Source organism: Saimiri boliviensis, chromosome 4, assembly GCF_048565385.1.
Source record: "Saimiri boliviensis isolate mSaiBol1 chromosome 4, mSaiBol1.pri, whole genome shotgun sequence".
NCBI classification, from domain to species: domain Eukaryota; kingdom Metazoa; phylum Chordata; class Mammalia; order Primates; family Cebidae; genus Saimiri; species Saimiri boliviensis.
In genome coordinates, this window is record NC_133452.1 from 110872987 (window position 1) to 110885072 (window position 12086).

Here is a 12086-nt window from a genome sequence, read left to right on the forward strand (position 1 = left end):
ACTAAAGAACAACATTATTAAGCCATAAAAAATATAAGCATGTCTTTTGCAGCAACATGAATAGAACTGGAGGCCATTATCTCAAGTGACAGAAGTCACACATAAAAAGAAAAATACTGCATGTTCTCACTTAAAAGGTGGTAACTAAATAATGCATACACATAAAGATAGAGTGTATAGAGTATAAAATGATAGACAATGGCGACCCAGAAGAAAAAGGAGGCAGAAGACAGATAGATGACGAGGGATAACTTAAGGGGTACAATGTATGCTATTTGAGTGACTGATACCCTGAAAGCCCTCATTTCCCCAATATGCAATCTATGCATGTAATAAAAGTACACTTGTACCCCATAAATTTATACATACAAAAGTAAAAGTAAAAGAAAGAACCTATGTCTTCCTATAAAAAAAATACCAGATTTACATTTGGTTCTCAAGAGTAACACTTTAAGAAAAAAAAGCGTAGTAATGTTTTCAGCAGTATTTCTATTTATAGAACTTATATACAAAAATAACTATCATTTAATAAGAGGGTAAATGAAAATATTCTCAATGCCTCTGAAGTTTTGTCACAGAAAATTTCATTAAAACATTTTGGGAAACAGAACTTCAACAAGAAGACAAAAATAAATACAGGAAATCATTAAAATATATACTGGAAGTGGGCTATAATAAGTAACTTATATCATTCTATCATTACCCAGAATGGAACCCCAAAGTCTGCCAGAACAAGAAATAAATGAAACCAATATGTCAGGGTTAAGAGATGGGAAGGGCAAGAGATTACTGAAAGCTAGAAAGGGGAGCATGTTCAAGTCATTGCCTTGTTTGTGCAAAATATAAAGATACTGATCAATTTCAGAAATAATAGAGAAAAGTAAATTTAGGTATGAATCTTAATAAATTAAGGTAGCTTCCAGAAAACTAATAATAGACACTTTGTAAAAAACTCATATACTAGAATAATCAACCTTTTCAATGAGGCTAGAAAATGCCAAAAAGAAGCAAAATAGAAATACAGAAATAGAAAATGTTAATATGAAATAAGACGGAAAAAAAATCCTAATGTAGTACTAATTATATGTATTAAATGTATGTAAGATATGTATTAGTAATATATATGTATTAAATATATCAGTTAAAAGACAGGAATCTGAGGCTTGATACAAAATAAGAAAATAAAGACCTGGAAATATGTTTTCTGTAAGAGGCAAACTTAAAGCAAATTAATGTAGAAATTTTGAATGTAAGTGAATGAAAATAAATGTATCAAAAAAACAAAAAACAAAAAGAAGCCAGATGAAAACTTTAATAACAGGCAAAGTAGAATTCACTAAGGAAAATTCACAAGGTAAAACAAAAGATGTCATGTATCTATAAAAGAACAATAGATTCAAAAAATGCAATATCACAAACACATATGCACCTATCAACATAGCCTCAACATTGATTTTTTAATAACTTATATAAAGCTATGAGTAAATAAACCAAAAATCATGCTGAAATATTTTTACAAAAATTCTTAGAGTCTAATGCATAAGGAATATAAATATAAACAAAGATCTAGAAGATTTTTAAAACACAATAAGCCTGAACAAAAGAATTATAGAAGTTCTGACACACAATATGAATATTTTCGTGTTTCTGTACAGCTAGGGTTTCTAAGCAAAGAAAACTGAAATGTCATTTAAAAAAAAAAAAGTTTCTTTTCTTTCCTCAGACCCATTTTCTCACATACCCAAGTGTCAGACCTGGAGCCATCTGCTTCCATTCAAAGGGCAATAAAACTTTTCTTCTCAGGTGCCAAGTGCTAGCATACTAGGGGCACAAATCTTCACTTTTTTTCTTCTCAGAGAAAATTATTTACTTTAAAGAGTGGTATGTGCATAGCAATTTCTACATAAACTTCCAAATTCACAAGCTTGGGTTTCTTCTTTTGTAGTGCAAAACATATTCTGTCAGCATGCAAAGGGTAACATCTGCTATCATTGAATCACCCTTGAAAGCGGTACAATGGGTCATGAGGAATCAGTATGATGGGAATCTATTATTACTTACTACTTAATCTATTATTAAGTAGTAATTGTAATAATAAGTAATCTTTTTGTTTTTAGGATAAAAAGAAATATAGATATTAAAAGCTTATCAAGAACATTATACTCAATAATAAATAATACATATGCTTTTAAATTCCTAACCTATAACCAAATCCCTATAAATTTCTAACAATTAAGAATATATAGTTTATGTTCTCTGGCCATAATTAAATAAATGTAACTAACAACAACAATACCTTTGGTCTGTAGAAGTATAAACGTATTAATGAGTCACCCATGAACAAAGCACTACATTAAAATTTACAGTACACTGTTAGTGCAGTACCAAGAGGAAATTTATAGCTTTAAACATATCAATCAAAACAGTAAAAATAGTAATAATAAACATTATGGGTTCAATTAACACAACTGGATAAAGGATAGAGCAAATCCAAAGAAAGAATAAAAAAATTAATTTCATAATTGCAGCATAAATTATTGAATTAGAGAACCGCTAAGCTAATAATTAATTTAAAAATTGAACATTGTGCTAATGTTGGAAAACCCTCGACAAAGCTGAGGAGAACAACCTAAAACCAGAAATCTTGGTCAGCATGAGAAAATAAAGAAAATATATAATAGACAACAAATTCGAATATGTAAATAATTATAAATGAGAAAGTCATCCACATCAGCAGTTTTCAAATGTAGTCTGAAGATTCTGAGGGTTCCTAAGACCCTCTTCGAGTTCACAAGGTCAGGACTATTTTCATAATACTAAGTTGTTTTTGTCCTTTTCACTTTTATTTTCTTATGATTGTACAGTGATTTCAGAAGCTATATGCCATGTAACATGGCAACAGACTGAAATAAAAAGCATATGTAAAAATTTAGCAGTTTCTACTAGGTCAAACCTTAAAGGCTTTCCATAAAGCTAAAACAACTCAATTCTTTTTAATATATTTTTATTTTGGAAATATATAGTTATTTTTCATTAGCAAAATGTTATTTACATTAACTTCTAAAGATTGATATTAAATCGTTTAAAATTTTCTATATTATTATTATTATTATTATTATTATTATTATTATTATTTTGAGGCAGAGTCTTGCTCTGTTGCCCAGGCTAGAGTGCAGTGGCTTAATCTCGGCTTACTGCAAACTTTGCCTCCCAGGTTCAAGCAATGGATGGTCTTAATCTCCTGACCTCAGGATCTGCCCTCCTCAGCCTCTCAAAGTGTTGGGATTATAGGCATGAGCCACCATGCCCAGCCTATTTTAATTTTTAATGCAATAAATATCACCACACATAAATGAAAGCTCATCAGAATCTTTGGGATTAATAATTTTGAGATCATCAGTAAATGTTAAGATTATAAAGGGATCTTGGGACCACAAGGTTTAAATTCTGATGGTGTACACAGAAAGCTCAATAGTGTCAACAAGAAAAACTCTATACCAGCAATGACTAGATAATGTAATAGAAATGACACCATTCACAATAGCATCAAATCCCATGAATTACCTAGAAATTAAAATATGAATGAATGATTACAGGTTTTATAGAAAACAGCATTGAACTTACCACAGAACATAAAAAGATTTGAGTAATTGGACAAATAAATAATAGCCTATATGAGATTGTTACTGAACCCCAAAATTTAGGTTCATATACTCAATGCACTGTAAGTAAGCCAAACACTGACACATCAACATTGAAGAGCACAGAAAGATTTATTTAATTTGGCCTAAGTTTGGGAGCAGGAGAGACAAACCCTCAAATCTGACCTACCTTTGAACATAACTGGGGGCTTTAAAGAATAGAGTAGGTATAGGGAAGGTAGGGTCCTCCCATGATCAAAGATATTTGTGTCCCTCAGCCTAATCAAACTTCTGGACACCATCAAGGAGGTCTGCATAACCTAAAAATCATTGTTCTTTAATGAAAAATGAGTTCAACAATCTTGTGGGAAGATGGAAGAATTAGGATATGAAGTTAATTGATTACTAGTAAATACTGACTACTCAATGACTATGTGCAAGCAAGCACACATGAAGAAAAACAAGGAAAAATAAAACATAAGTAAAACAAACATCTTATGATCTTTATAATAAAGGCTCAGTTATAAGATGACCAAAATTTTAAAGAGGTATCCTACTTTTCTCCCAATTAATCTACATATCCAATGCGATCAGAATTTCAAGAAAAAGAATCTATAAATAAAAAATTTTAAAAAAAGAATAACAAATAAGCCCTAAAAAATGTTAAGGCATACTAAAAATTCTGATAAGAGACAAAGATGGATACAAAAGATTTTGTATTCTATTCCAGAGACCAGTCTATGCAGCTGATACTCTGTGCATTCTATGTCTCCCCTCATGTGCTGGTTCTCCAACTGCCAGCACCTGTATTTATTTTCCCTGGAGATTTTCTCTTGTCACTGGAGACTTTTTGCCACCTACGCAGATGTCTCCAAGTGCCAAAGACTTAACGGTCTTTAGGAACAGCCCTCAACAAATAACTATTGATTGGGTTTTCAGTGCTGGGCTGGAGCTGGCTTCTTCCAGCTCAAGAGAATCAGTTGTTAAAATTTCAAGAACTTTGCCAGCTAGTTGAAATCACTCAGCAGTTTGCATTTCTGCCTGGTGAGGATATTTACACTGCAGATATCACAAGTACTATGAACTGTTTGTTTCCCGACAGGCAGTTGTTAACCATTTACGAGCATTGCAGTGGTTTGGTGTATATACACCCCTGGATTCCTTACTCTGGGTGCACCAATTCCTGTATTTACTCTGGCTCCCAGAGTTTACCGCCGGGATTAAAGTAGTACTATAAATGAAACGCAGGTCCAATTCCTCAAAATTTGCAAAGCCCAGTTAATAAGAGCAAGTCTAGTATAAAGAAAGTGACTTATTCCCAAGCTAGTTTAGGGGAGTACTGGCTTCCTGCTTTCAGAGTACTGCTTTGCTTTTGGAGTACAAAGCGGGCACTTTTAAAAGGAGTCTTTGTATGAAAGGTGTGCGGGAGAGATGGGAGTTCACATAACTTGCTTCAGTGACTTGTCTACTGGGTTCTCAAGCTGGCGACCACGGCTGCCTTCAAGGGCAGAATTAGGTTGTAAAAGTGGCCAAAAATTTCCAGGTGAGAGAAAGTTTCACAGTGGGCATATTTTGTGTTGCAAATTGACTGTTGTCTCTTGAGGCAATCTCCTCTTGGAAGAGAGTCCTGTTCTGGAGCCCCTAAGCATATAGTTAGATAAGTTTGCCCTGTAGGGAGTATCTGGTAAAGGAGAGGTGAAAAATTATAATTGCATTTCTACAGAACTAAGCAGGAAGTGGAAAAAAAGGAGGAAAGAGAAAAGAAGAGAAAAAAAGAATAGTGCTTGCCTAAAATCGGAACGATACAGAGAAGATTAGCATGGCCTCTGCACAAGGGTGACACACCACTTTGTGAAATGTTCCATAGGTTTAGCATCTTTTTAAAAATTATAAAAAAGAAAAAAATAAACTATCTCTTAGAAAGATGGAGATACTCATTTGCAGTAGGTACATTCCAAATAAACTATGTGCAATCAAATGCTTGGCTAAGGACTGGCTTTGGAGAACGTCACACTAAAACAACCCACTTATATGTGTGGGCAATTAATAAATAATAGAAATGACACTAAAAATTAGTAAGAAAAGGATGATTTGTTTAGCAGATTATTTTAGGGAAAGGATTACTCAGGAAGAAAATAAAGTTTGTTTGCTTCTTCATATCATATGTAACTCCCATTTGATTAAAAACTTAAATGTAAAACGATAAAACATAGTAATAATAATAATATAGAAGAATATCATCATTATTTAAACATAAGGCTTTCCTAAATCCAAAGTACAAAAGCATAAATTTAACAATTGATGTTTGATTGCATCAATAAAAATAAGAATTGCTCTTTTCAAAGAAAGGTTATATAAATAACTATAGCAGAAAAAAGACACACTGGGAAAGTTGTTTATAATTTCCCAAACTAATAGCTGATTGTTTTATCTATGGTATACAAATAATTAATTGAAATAGATAAGAAAAAAAAAGCAACCCAAAAGTAAATGTTCAACAGATATAAAATGTCAATTACTAGGAGAAACTTGAATGGTTTATAAGTATATAAAGATATTTAATAACAAGTAAGGCCGGGCGCGGTGGCTCAAGCCTGTAATCCCAGCACTTTGGGAGGCTGAGGTGGGTGGATCACAAGGTCAAGAGATCGAGACCATCCTGGTCAACATGGTGAAACCCCGTCTCTACTAAAAATACAAAAAATTAGCTGGGCATGGTGGTGCGTGCCTGTAATCCCAGCTACTCAGGAGACTGAGACAGGAGAATTGCCTGAACCCAGGAGGCGGAGGTTGCAGTGAGCCGAGATCGTGCCACTGCACTCCAGCCTGGGTAACAAAAGCGAAACTCCGTCTCAAAAAATAAAATAAAATAAAATAACAAGTAATCAGTAAATGTATATTAAAACATCAATAAGACACAATTTTACTTTAATCATATTGTAAAAAAAAAAAAAAGTGAGCTAACCCCAAGTATTGACAAAGAACCGATGTGTAGAAAAATCTAGACCATCATTAACAGGAACAAACTGTGGTAGCCATTCTCCAGAGCAATCTAGCTCGATCAAATCAATTAGAGTAGGTGTGTATGTAACATAATCCAGTAGTTTCATTTTTCACTATGTTTATATTCTAAGGAAATTCTCCTGTGGTCCTTGAAAAACATGTGAGAATGTCTATCTCGGTGTACATTGTGGTCATAGGAAGTTATGGAGAGTTCAACTGGTCATTTCAAGGGAAATGAATACATCAAATTTGGTAGGTACGTATTATATATATTATGTATACATAATATCCAGCTGCTAGCAGCAAAGATATAGCAGTAAAAACAGCAACATGGATAGCAATTGCAAGTGAGATTGCATAGAAACAGAAAGTAAGATCTGTAGCCTAATATTTATCTAAATAAAATCATGTATATACACAAGTATATATGGAATACCAAATATTTTGACTGAGATGCATTCCTATTAAGTGATATGCGTAAAACACATGAGAATGAGAACTATAGAGGGATATGGACCATGGTTATGGTGATTCAAAATAAATATAACAAGAGGGAGGGTCTAGAAAATGTACTTCCTCAAAACATAAAAATATGCTGTTTGTCCATTGATTTCAACATAATGTGTACCTTCTCCTAATACTTCATGAAGGTTTCTGGCTGTTAATTTTACTTGGAAATCTCATGAGCATCTTTTTGGTGTGGGAGTTCTTTCTCTCTGTAACATTTGGTGCTCTGTTTAGATTGCCTTTGCATCTGTATTCTCTCTGTTAGAGCTACTTTCTCTGCAGGATTAGGTAGGAGAAGCCACATGGAGCTTGCAGTTGAAGCTAAACTAGATCACCCACTGTTTGGCCCCATTTCCTTGTACTGTAATAACTGATCTCTTCTAATTTGTCAAGGTGTGCCAAGCTATACTTTGATGTTATATAAATTTTGTTCATTGTAAACAGCTCAGCCACAAACTATATTAAATATATAGTAAGCATTCTGTTAAGGAGATTTGTCTTCGTCCCAAGAAAAATAAGAAAGCCCTTGAAAGATTTTAGGTGCATCACACTCAGCTTGAATGAAGATACTGGTGTAGATAGAGAACAAATAAAAGATAAAGCTTAATAATTATCAAGATAAAAATATTTTATATGCAAAAATTGATAAATAATTTCACAGATCCAAGAGCAGAAAAGTCAGTTGTTACATGAGCCTTCAAGATTCTTACATCACTTAAGAGGGTAGTAAAGAAAGAGAAGAAAGGAATCCTGATTTTATCTAAAGGATACAAAGGTTTGACTACATTGTCTTGACTTTGTGAGTTTAAGTTTTCTGCTATGAAGCAGAAATATGGGCTTATATACTAACTCAAGTCCAGATATGGAGAAATAAAGAACATTTCATTTTTTGCATATGTGATGTTATTGTGTAAAATCCATATGCCCTAAATACATAAACAGATTTCTGTGCTCCCCAAAGCCTTCCCATGGACCCAGCTTAAAGAGAACTGAGCAAGTAGACTATGTTAAGACTTGCCTATGTATTTGATCATGCTAAGATAACTGCATTTACTTATTCCACCCATTAAAATTATGCAGTTCTATAAATGCTAAAATAATTGTAACAGAGATGGCAGGGCTAATATAACATCAATGTAGTATATACATATACATATTTTTTCCATATATATATATATGGAAAAAATACGTGTAGGCAAGAAAAGGAATTGACTTGCTAGTGTAGAATTTTCCACAAAAATACCAGTGAAATACTTCTCTAAAATATTTATATCATGTATTAGAAAATATTTTAATGCTATCTGTAATTTAATTCTATCAAAATTTACATACTGTAAAATTAATATAAAATGTGAAAATCTTCAGGTCATTAGAAACCATTCCCAGAAATTTTCAAAGCTCAAATTATATAAAAGAAAAATAAAAACCACATTCAAAAATAGTAACTTAAGAAACTGCAGGTGCATTATATGGGCATTTATATTTTACAATCTGATTGAAACCAGGAGAGCAGCCAAAATATTTTGGGAGCCAAGATTAAGCATTACAGATGACTCTTGTTTTCAGTTGAAAAGAATTATACAGGTTTTGCCAAAAGAAGATAATTCCAAAAGTTAAGATGGACATAGTAAATATAAATGTTAGAAAGCAAATCAAACCTGTGCATCAATGCTATCATCAACATTCATTACAACTGGACATTATATCTCTCTTTGAACATTTCCCAATGTTTAAAAAATCTCAGCAAAGCAACACATTCCATTTTCCAGCAAGTCCTTTTAAGTAAAGTTTATTCTTATGTTGAGTTAAAATTTATTTCTGTGTAACTCCTGTCCTTTGGCCCTGATCCTCCCCACTGGAGCCACAAATAAACCCATTTTATTTCCAGTCCATTGTAGAACTAGTAATACTTCATATTAAAAGTAATAGCAAAACTCTCAATTACTTTCTCACGAACCTTTTTTCCAAGTCATCCTCTCAGAATTATTTTAAATTATGTTTTATAAATTATCACAATCTTCCCCCATTCTATGAACCCTAACTTGTGCATGTCAATCTCAGAGTTCAGAGAATTGAACACATAGTAACAGGAATAATTTAACCAAAAAAGAAAAATTAACCAAAAAGTAAATCCATAAAAGATTTTAAAGGTTTGCTAAAATGGCCAAATAGGAACCGCTCTGGAGCACAGTTCCCAGCAAGAGCGACGGCAGAGGGTGAGTGATAGCCCCATTTCCAACCAAGGTACCAGGTGCATCTCAGTGGGACTAGTTGGACACTGTGTGTAACCCAAGGAGGGTGAGCAGAGGGAGGTTGGGGCCCTGACTCACTGGGAAGTGCAATGAACTGGAGGACTCCCCCTGCCCCACTGCTCCTAACCAACAGAGGTCATCAGGGGCTTTTCCAGAAACTCTGGCACTCCAGTCCAGATACTGCACTTTTCCCACAGTCTTTATGACCCACAGACCAGGAGATCACATCAGTCAACTAGCACCACTGGTTTCCAGCACAAAAACCCACACAAATCTGGGAGGTCATTTTAACTGGTACCTGGAACACCTGTGAGACAGAGCCTCACATTTCCCTGGAAAGGAGGGGGCTAAAGTCAGGGAGCCAGGTGATCTGGCTCAGTAGGTCCCACCCCTACAAAGACCAGCAATCTGAAACGCACTGGCTTGAGAGTTTTGCAGTGAGCACAGCAGTTTGAGCTCAACCCGGGATGGTCGAGTTCTGTGGAGGGAAGGGCATCCACCATTACGGAAGCAGTCTACCATTACCAAGGCAGTTCTAACCTTACCTCTGTAAACAATACACAATAGCTGGACAGAGCCCATGGCAATTCAACAATGCCTCTACAGGTAGACTGTGAACAGACTCCCTCCTCGCTGGGCAGGGCATCTCTGAAAAAAGGTAGCAGCACATCAGGGAGTTACAAATAAAGACTCACCTTCCCAGACAGAGCACTTGAGAAAAGAGGCAGTTGTGAGTTCTGCTGCAGCAGACTTTAATGTCCCTACCCAGCAGCTCTGAATGGAAAAACAAAGCCCCCAGTACAGCACTTGAGCTCTGATAAGAAACAGATTGCCTCCTCAGGTGGCTCCCTGTCCCCCATATATCCAAAGAGGCACCTCATAAACAAAAGCTCTGGCTGACATCTGACAGGTACCCTTCTGAGACAAAGATACCAGAAGAAGAAACAGGCAGCAACCTTACTCTTCTGCAGCCCCCAAGAGTGATTCCCAGACAAGCAGGGTGTGGACTGGACCTCCAGCAGGCCTGCAGCAGAGAGACCTGACTGTTAGAAAGAAAACTAAAAAACAGAAAGAAGTAGCTTCAACAACAACAGAAAGGATGTCCGCTTAGAGACCCCATCTGAAAGTCACCAACTTCAAAGATCAAAGGTAGATAAATCCACAAAGATGAAAAGAAACCAGTGAAAAAAGGGTGAAATCACCAAAAACCAGAACACCTCTGCTCCTCCAAGGGATCACAACTCCTCACCAGCAAGAGAACAAAACTGGATGGAGAATGAGTTTGACAAATTGACAGAAGCAGCCTTCAGAAGGAGGGTAACAACAAAATTCTCTGAGCTAAAGGAACATGTTCTAACCCAATGAAAAGAAACTAAGAACTTGGAAAAAAGGTTACATGAAATGCTAACTAGAATAACTAACTTAGAGAAGAACATAAATGACTTAAGGGAGCTGAAAAACATAACACAAGAACTTTGCAAAGCATACACAAGTTTGAATACCCAAATCGATCAAAGGAGAAGAAACAATATCAGAGATTGAAGATTAATAAAATAAAATAAAATGAGAAGGCAAGATTAGAGAAAAAAGGGTGAAAATAAACTAACAAAGCCTCCAAGAAATGTGGGATTATGTGAAAAGACCTAATCTACATTTCATCAGTGTACCTGAATGTGACAGGGAAAATAAATCCAAGCTGGAAAACACTCTTCAGGGTATCATCCAGGAGAACTTTCCCAACCTAGCAAGACAGGCCAACATTTAAATCCAGGAAATACAGAGAACACCACAAAGATATTCCTCAGGAAGAACACCACCAAGGCACATAATCGTCAGATTCACCAGGGTTGAAATGAAGGAAAAAATGTTAAGGGCGGCCAGAGAGAAAGGTCAGGTCACCCACAAAGGGAAGCCCATCAAACTCACAGCGGATCTCTCAGCAGAAACCTTACAAGCCAGAATAGAGTGGGGGCCAATATGCAACATCCTTAAAGAAAAGAACCCAGAATTTCATATCCAGCCAAACTAAGCTTCATAAGTAAAGGAGAAATAAAATCCTTTATGGATAAGTAATAGCTGAGAGATTTCATCACCACCAGGCCTGCCTTACAAGAGCTCCTGAAGGAAGCACTATACATGGAAAGGAACAACCAGTATCAGCCACTTCAAAAACATACCAAATGGTATAAAACATTGACACAATGAGGAAAGTGTGTCAACTAACTGGCAAAACAACCAGTTAATATCAAAATAGAAGAATCGAATTGAGACATAACAATATTAACCTTAAATGTAAACAGACTAAATGCTCGAATAAAAAGACACAGACAGGCAAACTGGATAACTTTGCCTAAAAAGTCAAGACTCATCCATGTGCCATATTTAGGAGACCCATCTCATGTGCAAAGACACACATAGACTCAAAATAAAGGGATAGAAGATAGTTTACCAAGCAAATGGAAAGAAAAAAAAAAAGCAGGGGTTACAATCCTTGTCTCTGACAAAATAGACTTTAAATCAACAAAGATCAAAGGAGAAACAGAAATGCATGACATAATAGTAAAGGGATCAATTGCAACAAGAAAAGCTAACTATCCTAAATATGTATGCACCCAATACAAGAGCACCCAGAAACATAAAGCAAGTTATTAATGACCTATAAAGAGACTTAGACTCCCACATA

The 12086-nt window shown here is 35.1% G+C and overlaps 1 long non-coding RNA gene and 1 pseudogene across 4 annotated transcripts in view; one reads left to right on the top strand and one right to left on the bottom strand.

Moving 5' to 3' along the window:
- LOC141584319 (uncharacterized) overlaps window positions 1-12086 on the bottom strand; it is a 630894-nt gene that overhangs the window by 543789 nt on the left and 75019 nt on the right. The gene's annotated exons all lie outside the window — the stretch shown is intronic.
- Window positions 5415-5512, top strand: LOC120363418 (U6 spliceosomal RNA; annotated as a pseudogene).